Raw genomic sequence first — 14,476 nt, forward strand, 5'->3', positions numbered from 1 at the left:
CTGCGCTCGGTCACTTTTAAAAACTTGTGACAGTTTGAAGGAAAATATTTAAAAAAAAATACTTTTCTAACAATATAAAAGAAATATTTACAAGCACAATAAACCATAATAAAATGATAATAAAACATCAATTTACAACAGTTAGTACAAACGCCCGTACCGTTGCGCCCGCTGTCTCACCTGATTGCGCGCGCGCAGCCGTGACATGACGCCGCGCCGATCGACACCACGCCCGCCACATGTCATGGGAATCGATTACGTTAGTTAATGTATCCACATACGAATTACCATATCGATATTTATTTTATTGTTATGATTATTTATTCGATTAAGAATAGGCTTATAGACCAAAGTGTATATTCGCGTGTTAATACTTGTCTTATGTTATATACGGAAAACGGAAGCAGTTAAAAGGCTATATGTTTCCAACGTACTCGCACAGAGGTTCCACGTAATTACAATAAGTGACGTATCACTCAATAACAACACTACACACTAGATACCTTCCAATCAGGGCTTCCGCCTATAAGCAACTGTTCCCGTTTGACACAATTCCACTGCTTTTATTGTCTTTTTCACTTAAATCTACCCACATTTACACTTGTACGCAAATAATAGTATTGAGACCCCCCCCCCTCTCTCTTTCTGCCGAATATTGAGGGTATTGCGCGTTGGGTGGCGGAATTTAACCCCGCGCTTTGCTTTGACACCAGAGCGAAGAAATGAAAATAAATATGTAACTAAATATTTCATTTCCTCGAGTGGAGATCGAACCCACTACCAGTCGGTATTACATTCACACTTTGTGCCTCTAAGCCACGACTGGCCTCATATACATATTGTTGCTTAATAAAAAAAACAGTCGAATTGATAACATCCTTTTCTTACAGAAGTCGGTTAAATATAACTGGAAATAGAAGGTTGTCAAGCAAATGAACAGCACCGTCCCATCAGAGTGTGACGGAGTCAGGTGTTACAATGGCGGTAGTGTGATTTTATGTAATTATGTTATTATGTTATGCAAATTATGTTAGATACTTTGTGTAGGTCATTCATTCTGCTTGGTGCGTAACGGCAAAAAATATTTCTCTATTTAAGTAGATTTTGATAAGGAATAATTTAGATTTTGACGCAGTGTCTAAACAATAGGTTCCTTCTGCCTATCCTCCTGTATGGACGTTGAAGTTAAAAAAGGTGACTGGAGAATATCTCTCCACTTAACAGGTTGTGGTATCTGTTTTTAAGATTCTATTAATAATTTTCTAATAAACGTAAAAACTAGAAGGAAATCCAAATCATTAAAATTTTAAATAGCTATTGGCACACTATTTAATAACATATATATTTTGAAGATTCTATCTATCTATTTGACACGTTAACCTTTCTGTAGAATATCTATCTAAATATACCTATCTTGGTTTTAACAAGCCAATAAAATAAAAAAAAAAAGAAAAATTAAATATTATAGAAAATTGTTAACAAATCCACAAGAAGTTCACATTTATAATGTCTACAATTCCTCTCAACACCCGTAACAATAAATCTTCTCATGGCTAACAATTAATAACAATTAACAAACAAACTGTAAAACAGCTATTTATGTAGAAGTGTAGAGATTCACTTTTTTACTATAGCTAATACATTTCCTGTTAAACGTATTGTTGTTCTAATATGGCAAATTGCAAGGTACATCGATCTATTTCACACAAACAGACATATTAGGTGTTATTTCATTATTATTGTTGGTGCTGCCACCTTTTCATTGAAGTGTCTCTCTATTTTTTTCTATTTTATATATTCATGTGAACGATTCTTGATGTTTTTTTCATTATTTTGTCTGTCTGTCCACACTTAGGAAGGTATAATCTTAGAAGACGTATAAAAATTTTAAGTAGACCATTGTTAAAAGAGACACCAGCAAATTTGGATACGTATAAAAAAAATTAAAACTTTTTACTAGCAAAGTCCAACCTGGTCTCAATTACCGTCCGCGTTCCGTAGAAATGGTCTGTAATCCCTTAAGAGATAAACTCACACACTATTAATTAAAAAAAAAGTATTTCAATGGATGGATACGGCCGTTAATTGTTTTTGGGAGAGGTGCATTTCATTCACACATTAAAACAATTTTTAGGGTTCCGTACATCGAAAGAAAAAAACGGAACCCTTATAGATTTATTATAGAAATAAGAGAAAATGCGAGAAGTGAAAATTTATACGTAGGTATTTCATAGAGAAAAAAAACACTACAAACTTATATTTATAGTTCATATCATCCAAAAAGAGTGCATATGCCTGCAAACTTAAGTTTGTCAACTTTTAAAAGGTCCTTCCCGTATACTTCCCGTTGACTTATAGGTCAGGATAGGTCAACGGTTCTGTAGTGTCCTATCCTAAATTAGTAGGGAACCGTCGGTGGGCGAGTCAGACTCGCACTTAACCAGTTTTTTATACATATTATTTACAACGATGGTTTAAGAAGTTAGTATAATTGCGAAACTTTACTTTGTAGCCGAGTGGTGAGAAGTATTTGAAATTACGTGGAATTGCCTGGAATATGGCTGTGGAATTGGAAGGCTTTAATTGAGAAAAACTTTTTATGGGTGATTTCGTATTTCGTAAGTCTTTTCCAAATCGCCGGAGACATTATAATGGCTTCTGATCTAAATATATACATATATTTACAAAAAAAAAGTTTTAATAGTGTTTTGTTTTACGATTGCATCAAAAAGTTTTTGTTCTCTTTTTCTCTATTTATTTTTACTTTTTAGCGGCTGTCGTGGTGCAGAGGCACAAGCGTTTAACTGTAAAGATTGTGGGTTCGTTACCCACTTGGGGAAAACAATTATTATTTGTTCGCTCTGCTAATAAGGCAAAGGGTGGCATAAAGTTCTGCCACTCAACACCCAGTGCCTCGAAAATTAGTCATTCGTATTTCGATAAAAGGCGTAAGTATAATTGACAATAGAAGAATTGACATTATGTGCTTAAAAATTACATCATTATTACTCAAAAAGTTTATTTTATTATATAATTACAGCGAGCGAGAAGGGTCACTTCTGTTTTCCAAATACAATATTCCCACATATTCTACAGTACGATTAGAACTCATAAATGTCGAGTGCAATCAACCAGGTATAAACTGTGCTGTAATGGCGTCAGAATTATATTAAAAACTAGAGGCAACCGTGCGGCTTCGCCCGCTTTTACGACACAATTATTGATTTCCTCATATAAATTGATAGCTAAAGTTTTAGCCAATTTAATAAAATACTTATTTTTAGTAATATTTTCGTATGCAATTCTTTATACTGACATTTTATTTGTGAAACGATTGAAATAAAACAAATACTAAATGTTAAAGGTTGCCAAAAACAGATAAAAAATAAAAATAAATGTTTTTTTTGGTTTTTTTTTAAATTACTTTTATATTTTCCATATACAGACAACGATCCATTACTATTTTATTATAAGTACAAATATAGATGTAGTCTTTGTATAGAGACAGAGAGCCGCTGTAATTACTTATGTCAATTATACTTTTATCAATTACAACACAATTAAAGGGTAATTTGGGTTCCGCCGCTCGGACTCACAAAAAACTGCGGATGGGCAGCAAGTGTGAGGTAATGTCAGTGTATTTATTTTTATTATTATTTGTTTACTAATACGGTATTATTGCTTATTGCTTCACCTGTATTAAGTAGAAATATATATTGTTAGAAAACGGAAGAGGTTAACGTTTTAAAAATAAACACGTTAAAAACACATACCGTCTATATGTTTTTAATGTACTCGGACAGAGGTTCCACGTAATTACAATAAGTGAGATGTATCACTCAATAACAACACTACACACTACATACCTTCCAATCAGGGCTTCCGCCTACAAGCAACTGTTCCCGTTTGACACAATTCTATTGCTTTTATTGTATTTTTCACCTAAATCTACCCACATTCACACTTGTACGCTAACAATATATATAGATTTTACAAAATATGTCTTAAAATATTATGAACGTAAAGACAAGTAATGAAGATAAAATGACGTTTGGCGTGAACTATGTTATTATTAATTTCTGTCTCCATGGCTACGTCCTAGTGATGTCTATGCAAAATTTGAGACTCCTAGCACTTGAAGTAACGAAGTTTCATACAAACTGTCGACCCCAGAAACTACCCCTTAGAAGTCGAATATTGCAAATTACCGACTTAGCGAGCACCTATGTCCTATAAATAACTCATATGCAACATTTGAGATTCCTAGCACTTGTAGTTTCTGAGATTTCGTGATGTATATGAGTCATAATCAGAAAAGTGGACATTTTCGAATTCGTAACGTAACTGATAAGTAACAACACTGATAATGTTTGTTACGAAACTGATGATATAAGGCATTATACACAACAAAGTAAGGATATTATACGAATAAAACTACTGTTGTTCTTATTTAATGAGACATAAATTAAAATTTTAAAGATTCAATCGTTGAATTAACAGATTATAAATGTAAGAAAACATAACAAAGTGACAATATTAACAATATAATAATGCTAGTTCGTAACGTAATAAACTTCTATTTCTAGTTAGAGATCACAAAGTTAATGATAAAATTAAATCCACTTTAAAATATATCAAAATTTGAGTCGTTATCACGGGAATTAAGTTTAATTCTTTGTAAGTGTTTATTCCGCATATCTTCATATTTAATAGGATTGGTCTTTTTAAGACGTTCTCTATATCTTTTATGTGTTTCAGCATTTGACATAGGAGCCATGACGCTTACTGAAAATAAAAAAATATTTATCAATAGATATTTAATAATATTTTATGTTTATTGTTTAGATCTTTAACAACGCTAGTACAGAACGTATTTGTTTTTAAATAAAAGCTTCACCCACTTGAACTACATATTTATTAATTCACTATCTCCAGAGAAAAAAATAGTAATTACAAAATCACAACTAATTTCAGGAAGAATAAAAAAATGTTTTTAACTAAATCGGTTAAGCCGTTTCTGAGATAAGCGTGCACAAACACATTAGACAAACAAGCAAACAGGCAAAAAACTTAAAAATCATTATTTTTGGTTACTTTACGTTATCAAAAGTCACCAATTATTTTTTTCATATGCCAGCAATTTTTTTTTATATACATATCTTCCGATGGTAACGTAATTATGAACTAGGCTTCATATTTTCTCAGTTTCGTTACGTAACGAAATATAACGCAATTGAGAATAAAGTCTGAGAAATTCTAACCTTTTTAAATATTTGCTCATAAGCCACGTGTTGCATGTGTAAGCACTGAAGTTCTTTTTTGAGATTTTGTAAAAAGAAGCAAATAACATAAACAAGAAAACGAAATTATAGAATACTTACCAAAATAAAAGCCGTTTATAACCCTGAGATGTAATTTTACATATTCCCTCTAAAACATTTGAACCCCTCTACTGCTGCGAGAACACTACTTGTTGTAGCTACGACAGCATTGACTTTTACAATAATGGTGCCACAATAAAAACTAATATTAAATACCATCCAAAATAATTGCATTCATAATTTAATTGTACGTTACTAGCCCTGAGTAACAAAAAAGACAATATTTTGGGACAAATTTACTTAATTCATATATATTATGTATTAAATAATATATCAATAAAAGTACTTTTGTTTAATATTTTGCATAAAGTAAAGTAATATAAACATATCTGAAATCAAATAAAACCATAAACATTCGTAACAAATCAATTTTTAAAAAGTAAAGTGGTGAATGGGACACGAAAAATTGTATGGAAGCATTTTGAAAAGTTTTTTGCAACTAACAAAAAATACTATTAATAGCCATAATACATTTAAAATATTACAAAAATCTTTAAGTTAATAAGTAAATTTATCGTAAATGGCAAAATATTTAAATTATTTTTAAAATTGTATTTTTAAAACGCATTCAAAGTAGCGGGACAAGAAAAGACACAAAATGTACACTTTTTCTGATTATGACCCATATATATAGATAGATGTACATGTATTATAAATAATACCAGACAATTTACTTTTTTTTAATTTAATTTTTCTTATAATTAACTATTAGAGGCCAGTCATAGCGTAGGGGCGCAAAGTGTGACTGTAAACCCAACTGGTTGTAGGTTCGAACACCACTCGATGATCTGAAATATTTGTCTAAATTTATATTTCCATTTTTTCGCTCTAGTATCGCGACAAAACGCGGCGTTAAGTACCGCCACCCAGAAGGCTACTGTTGTGTGGAATTTAATTAACTATTAAGCATACCTATAATATAAAAACGATAACTACAGGTATCATTACCAAGAGACACCAAAAACCTTTATACAAACGTACTAGCGTGACCAAACACTTTAGTCCACAATCAAATTGTATTAAAATACAATAAGATATTGTGACGGCAATTATAGTCCATTTTAAATTTCGGTCTTGCTTTGTTCACAAAATAAATGATAGCGGCGCGTCCACACTCGTCCGTGGAGCGGCGACAGATCGCACCAATTTGAATATTAATAGCTGCAGCGGTGCGTGAAAACTGGCTCTGTGGGCACTCTAGGTGCAAATCTAGAAGTGGTATTGTGAAATTAAATGAAAAATATAGGTAATTAATAAGTAAATATATGTAATAATGAATTTATCCAATTTTGTATTGTCTTATTTAAGTATTTTAATAGGTAAATGTTTCAATTTATAAGTCAATCTTTATATTTCAATTATAAATAATAAAAAAAATATCAGCTTCGTTACTCTATAGCAAAGTATACACATAATCGTTAGGTTCTTGTTGTTATTGTTGTTGAATACTCCACTCTCATCTTTCTGCTCAATTTTTGAGGCATTGTGTGTGTGTTTCTTTTTCTTGTTTCTTTTCGTTTCACGCTGTATCTCGCACCTAGCTTTTAGTTTAACGCTAGAAGGCCTAGGCCAACTGGGAACCTAGTACTAAGATACTCAATTTCCATTAAGACACTTCCATTCCTCATGTTTCGCATAATTAAGGAGGCATTACGTGTAGAGTGGCACAACTTAACGCCGCTCTTTCATTTCCCCATGTGCCCCTGCGCCATGGTACACAATTTTTAAAGTCACTTCCAGTGACGCTGTACACCGGGTCGCAATCGCCGAAGCGCGACACGGCATGACCGCACCCTTAGCAATTGACAGCCGATGCATAAATCAGGCCAATAAATAAATATCGCTTCGAATCGCTTCCTGTCGCTAATGCTGTGTAATTTAAACGACCCCCGGCTTCACCCTAAACCTGTCATGGTATTTTGTTCGGATGTTCGTAATGCATGTAATGCATCTACTAGCTCGAATACTTCCCATGCGAAGAAATTTGGATTTATAAATAAAGTTTGGGAAACTAAAAGTTAATTTTATACACCGCTCTCAAGTCTGGGATCGATCTTGATATACCATTTTCATTCATTAATTATATGTCTATCAATATCTATGGGAGTCTTATAATTTTAGCAACTTTCGTTCCTTCGTTTTCGTTAAACTTCTCTAAATTAGATTAGGGAGTACCTATATCAGATTTTAGGACAGGATGTCTATTTAATCTATGTCTAATAAGACATATAGCTTCGGCAGTATTTGGACTCATCAACATTTTTGTGCACAATAAAATTAAAAAAATCAGCTTCACGCTGTATCCCGCACATAGCAGAGTAGGCTGAGGGAACCCAATATTAAGTGGCTGAGGGAACCTGGAGGAGGAGAACCTGAATTCTGGAGGTAGGTAAATGAATTTTAGTAGGTATGACAAGCACCAATGAGCAAGTACATACATCATGCATCATAAAACGTCGATTTGATCATTGCAGGGCGGGAAGTCACTCATTTACTATGCATCTACTTACCACAGAAGTTGGTACGACTATAAAACTAAAGTTTTTGATATAAAAAAAATATATCCTATACTTGCAATATATCCTATCAAATATCCTAAAAAACTTTGAAACTAATTGATGCAACATAATAAACTGACATATTTTGGATTACATATATAGTAAATTTCAAGATTTTTACAAGGCCAGTAGACGTAACGAAGTTCTAAAACTAGAAGGGTAACAAACGTTGTTATGCCAATACTTATATCTCTTTCTATCATTCTCTTCTCTCATTTCATTATCTTCTCTCCAGTAAATATTAGAAAATATAAAAAAATGATTTAGTACGTAGTTTTACTGTAACAATCATACATACATACGTAATCCATTGTAAAGAGATGAATGAAGCTGACCAAAAGGTCACAGTCACACAGTGAAGTGACAATACGTGAGTCACCTAGCAAGCTTGCTAACTCGATATGTAGAGTCTCATTATAAAATGTAGGTAGATAGAGAAGATCGAGGGGTAAGATATATTTCCAATTTTTTTAAAGTAAAATGTAGTCTTCTGTAAAAGTAGTAGAAAAATAAAAACACCAGTTCAAACACGTTAGGAGCATCTCTCTCTATCTAAAACATTGTTTATTGATGTCATCACAAAACTGTTTATATACTGTCGACAGAATGTTGTGTTTCTAGGAATTTCCATCAAAAATATTGGCGTTAAAGTGAGACATTGCAAGAAAAATGGTGAACAGATATATCAAAATGTAAAAAAAATATTTCAATATCCTATGCTTTTAAATATTTGGTGGAAAGTGGGGAATGGAGTGTGGTAGGTAACATTAGGTTCCCTCTGCCTATCCTGTTGTGTACGGGATACAGAGTGAAGCTAAAAAAAATACATCCCCAGGTGAAGTCAATTTAAATTTCAAAATAACTTTCAAATTCCATTCCAAATACAAAATCCCATATCCCAATCGTGCCAACACTACGAGTATAAAGAGTTAGATAAATCTCATTGCGTTTAGTTGAAAGCAAACAGATAAAACATAGCTAGTTTGTTGTTTGCACGAATTCTCTCCCTCCCACAGATATTTAATTTTGATATGAAAACCGTGACAGAGCCGCAGCTCGCCAACCCAATATATTATACTGTATCTGCTAGACAATATTACCGCAAAATATTAGCCATGGCGAATGTAGCAATAGGTTTTGTCCACTTTACCAACTATTCACCATAGAACTGATAAAAGAACTCTATTCCTGTCGAAAAGAAGTCCAAAATCCTGTGTTGATTGATGGAGAATCAGAGAAATATGATAACGTGAATTATATCATAAGACCACAGGCTTTGAGTACCAAATACGATCACAAATATCTGACGTCTTAAGTAGGAAGTGCTTATTGCTATACAAATCAAATAGGACTTGCTCACCAATAAAATAAGGTTGAAAATGGATTGGAGACGAGCCCAGCACTTGACCAGTCACTAGGGACGCTAGGGCCTTTAGTCACGGTTTTATTTGAATCCACCGAAATGCATTGCAACAAATATTTGGACATTTATTGCGATTGGGACCGGTGTCGAATATTAAATGTTGATTTTGTACGCTTGACGTTGATTCGTCATGGCTGATCTAGGGTTAGGGCTCCAAACGACTTGGGCGACTGTCTTGGAGATAAGCATCTATTACCATTCTATATTAGCGTGCAGATAGGAATCTTTGTTATTGGTTGGGAATTTGTGTAATGGCCACGTAACTGCCTTATTATTTTAGCCTTTGTCACAGCTAGCATTTTATGCTTATATCTTGGTAGCAAACAATCTACATGAACTATTGATGTTATTTGGGATATATCGTAAATATCCTGTAAGAGAAGTAGCCGATTCAGCAATAGTAAATCAATATTAATTTGAATTTATAGCTTAAAAATTTGCAATTGTTTTAAGTAAATTCAGCCTTTTCAAATTTTTCAGTTTACTTAAATAAATCCTTGCAAATTTTTAAGTTATAAATCCAATGTAATTTTGATTTATTATTCATACAAAACCTCACTATTTTTTATTTGGTTCCATTATCCGTATCTTCACAAAAATAAAATTAAAGGCTATTAATAAATAAAAAAGTTTATATGTTTAGATATAGGTATTTATAGTTAATTTTGACTAAAAGACATACTATTAAGTATTTACAATATTCACTAAACTACAATATTCACTAAATTCATAATGTAAAGTTTTAGGCAATTATTATTTTTTGGTTCACCCTGTTCATAATATAAAATATATCATTTCTTCAAGTGAAAATCGATCGCGTTTACTCGATACTCGCATTCGCTTCGCTTCTGCCTCTGCAACACGTCTGGCCTGACAACACTCATCAATTAGTTAAATAAAAATATTCTCGACTAAGACGAATAAGTTATACTAATCTGATGTAGGCAATAGCGCCTGGTGACAGTAACATTTAGACAAGAACTTCGAATCTTTGATGGTGACAATTTTATAGTCCTGGCTCGAGCTCGCGCCAAATCGTCCACGTCGCCGAACGCCACTTAAAAATCGAGCAAAACAGTGACAATTGGTGCATATCCCCAACGAATTATCCTTCTTCGGCGCCTTTGTCCAATTGAAGCTTCCTTTATTTCAGCAGTTTTTGCCGTTTTTCCATTCTCATTTGGTTATTTATCTTTTCTTTTTGGATTGGACAATGAGCGCGCCGCTCATTATATCGTCTCTGGTTTAGCACGCGACCAGCTACTAAATCTCAACTGGAATTCTAGCGAATTATCCGACGAACGAGGCCCGTTTTTTCTGGTGATTGATCGGAGCAAAAATTACTTTCTGCTTTTTCTCGACACCGACGATTCGCTATCGTGGGGTGGGATCTGTTGGACTGTTTTAGCTAGCAAAGATAAATCTGGATTGGTATTAACATACGAGTATACTGAAAGACGTACGAGTATATCGGGGTCGCGAGAGTCATTAATTTGGAGTATCGTGGCAGGTAATCTCAGTGCAGCTCGCTCCTGTAGCTGTCGGAAATAGATCAGCCCACCCGACAAGTGCTTTCGAGACGGGTGCATACTAAAAACTGAAGCTGACGTGATTGCATTTGCGTGAACCATTCGCAGGGAGTGCAGGTTCATTTAAAATAAACCCTATCTTGGGTATAATAGAATTTATTATTCCAGTTTCGATAGTAGTACTCGTTGAGATATCTTGCAGTTTTAAGAGTTTCAAGGTGCACAATTTTAGATGGTCTTCGCATATTCATATTCCCGAAAACGGCAGTGGGATGCATAATGCATGCCGGTCGCCCGCTGCTATTGTCTCCGGCAGGATGTATGTCTGTCTGTCTAAATTACCCGTCGATTAGTTTCTGAGTAAAGTCGTTTTGTATTCGTCGACGTGCATATTTTGGAAATTGTGTAAAAAATAGGATGTAATCAGTCGATAAAATATTTATTATTCAATTGCTTTGATGGATTCTAGTTGAATATTTATTGTAAAAACAATTATTTTCGATCTAAAGGTATTGTAAAAATTTTGTTACATTAAACCATTTACCAGGCTATGCAGAGGGAACCTAGTGTTAAGTCACTCCGTACCCCACTTTCGGCCAAATTATTATATAATTAAAGAATAATAATTCATTGCCCAAGAATTTGAACCGTCGCGTTTAGAGTCACGCACTTGTGCCACTGCACTACGACGATCTAAATTTGGGCTATTAATATTCTTCACTTGTTTTTATTACTAAAAGTCTTTAAAAGTTCATTCTTTATTAAGTCAAAAGTGATCATGGAAACATGTTATGTGAAAATCTTTGTCAATCTCTCATGTTAAGGCGGTTGAAATAAAAGGAATATTAACTTTAATAGCATGTAATTGTCCACATCGTGGGTACAGAAAGGTTCCCCGTGTGTCTGTCGTGACAATATCTTTCTATTAGGTATGCCGTCCCCAAATAAAACAGATCTTAGACGATCTTTCTTTTTATATAAGGAATATATGAATTCGTGAAGTAAATTCATCACGAAAACCGACCTGAACGTGATCTGGATGATATAAACTAAACATTTTGGTTGCTAAAACAATTTCGACCAATCTCTAATTTTACGAGTCATTACCTCGTTCCACCGCACAAGAACTCGCAACCCCGGGGTGACAACGACGTCGAAGCGAGGGTCCCATCTCATAAATATCCCGAAAATAATAAAAAACCCGACACCGACACTAAAAGATGTTGTCAAATGAACATTCGTTAAAATTCTGCGGCGCCTAACCGCGCCACCGGCGGTGGAAATGTCGAAAAATTCATAATTTTTTTGTCCGGCCGCAATTCGTCGTCGTGAAAATGGCCGAATAAATGTCGCTTTTTGTTTCCGAACAATTGCCGGTTGAGGGAAAAAATTGTGACGTACGAGAGAGTTCTCGATATATACCGACGGGAAACTTTTGTCACTTTACCATTTCGCATTCCGTTATTTTTTTCCCCGTTCCCGTTTACGTTTTCGGCAAATTGGTTCCGTTCGGTGAAATAATCTTTTTTATTTGTGAACCGTTGGAACTACTCTCATGCTGTACAGCGGGGCCATATGGTATATCATTTTAAGGCATATTATACTTATTATGTAGATTTATACAGAAGATATCCGTCCATGTATTTTCAAATTTCGTAAAAGTGAAATCATATCTTTGATAGGCCTTCGTGGCTCAGCGGCACAAGGGTGTGACTGTAACGCGACGGTTGTGTGTTCGATCCCCACTCGAGGAAGTGAAATATTTATTTACGTTTATATTTCCATTTCGTTCTGGTGTCGAGGCAAAGCGCGGCGTTGAGTTCTTCTACTTAACACGCAATGCTTTCAGAATTCGGCAGAAAGTGGGGAACGGAGTGTCTTAACACTAGGTTCCCTCTGCATGCCCTTTTGTGCGCCGGATACAGCGTGACACGAGTGTGTGAAATATTTAAGATTATCATTTCTTCGCTTTGGCACCAAGGCAAAAGCCCGGCGTTCAGTTCCGCCACTCAACACGCAATGCTTGAAACATTCGACGGAAAGTGAGGTACGAAATGTGTTAACATTAGGTTCCCTTTGCCTTCCCTGTTACATGCGAGAAACAGCGTGAAGCTGAAAAAATACTATAACAATAACCGTCTAAAATTATTATAAGAGAATATTATTCTTCTCAAAATTTTTTTGGCCAATGCTTTTTTTACTTTGCGGTGAAGAATTCTGGCACTAGATGGTCTAGATTTTAAAATTGGTTTATTTGATATTTTCAATTTGTTACCAAATGACTATTGTTTCTCAACTGTAGTAGAATTTCTTACTAAATCAGTTTTATTACGTCTTAAATAAACTTAGAATATATTTTTGTCACGTGCTGTCAAAGTTAAGGTCGCGTCGGATGCTATTATTTAAATATGTAAAAAATATAAATATAATATAAAAATATTTTTTTCAGTTAGCAGATTTTACTGCCGATATAACTACGTTCTACTTTTGTAATTGTCAATTAATAAAAAAATATATAGGAAAATTTTACATTACCAATTCTTAATTCAAATCAAAATAACTACGAATTGGTAAGTGAGACAGAAGGTTAGCCTTCTGTAAACAAGGTAAAGTTGGTACATTTATCAAATTCTACATAATAAGCTATTATGTTTTTAATTTTAGTTGAAATTTTAAGCCTCTTCGTGTTTTTACATAGTCCAGTAAGTAAATCTAAATCTTTAAGTGCTAACACACCCCGATCCCCACTTTCCACCGAATTCTGGAACAGATCGTGTTGAGTGGTGGAACTCAACACCGCGCTTTGCCGCGATACCAGAGCGAAGAAATGACAATATAAACATAAATAAATATTTCACTTCCTCGAGTGGGGATCGAACCCACAACCGCCACGTTAACAGTCACACTCTAGCGCCCCTACGCCACTACTCGCCTGAAATTGATATAAAAACTAAAATAACTCCGTCTACATCTACATGAGACATATTACAACTAACATAAATTATACACAATCCATTAAAAAAAACTCTCAATATGCATTCTCTCTAGTTATAGATCTTTAAATAACCATAGCACTTCCAGTACATATACGGGCCCCAGTTTCAACACCCCTGGAGTAGATTGCCACCGCATCTTCTCCATTGTCTCGAGTGATTTGTGACGTTGTGCGCTTCAACGAGAGAGATAAAAATATAAGATCAGTCTTAAGAGAAAAGAGAAGAAATAGAGTTCAACCATTAATTATAATGGTCATTCGCCTATAGGGCTATAGGTGCGTTGTTAGCTGGTTCTTTCAATTTTCATTCTCACGGATCGCAAATTCTTGAAATAACTCTTCACGCCGCCAGCTTCGGTATTTGTTTTGTCGTTTTTTGCAATAAAACGTTAAATATTTTAATGAATGTGTGGATTAATTGTGTTTTTAAGTACTATTTCTAAGCAATCTTAAAGATTATTAACATTTAATGTATGTGATGAAAGCGGTATCTTATACGTAGATTAGGGATAGAATAAAAACATGAAAAGTAACGAACGTATAAGTAAGAAGTAAACGGAGTCTAAAACTAATTAGGTTCCTTAATTATA

Source organism: Heliconius melpomene, chromosome 2, assembly GCF_056956725.1.
Source record: "Heliconius melpomene rosina isolate 202511_hmr_F chromosome 2, ASM5695672v1, whole genome shotgun sequence".
In the NCBI taxonomy this organism is placed as follows: domain Eukaryota; kingdom Metazoa; phylum Arthropoda; class Insecta; order Lepidoptera; family Nymphalidae; genus Heliconius; species Heliconius melpomene.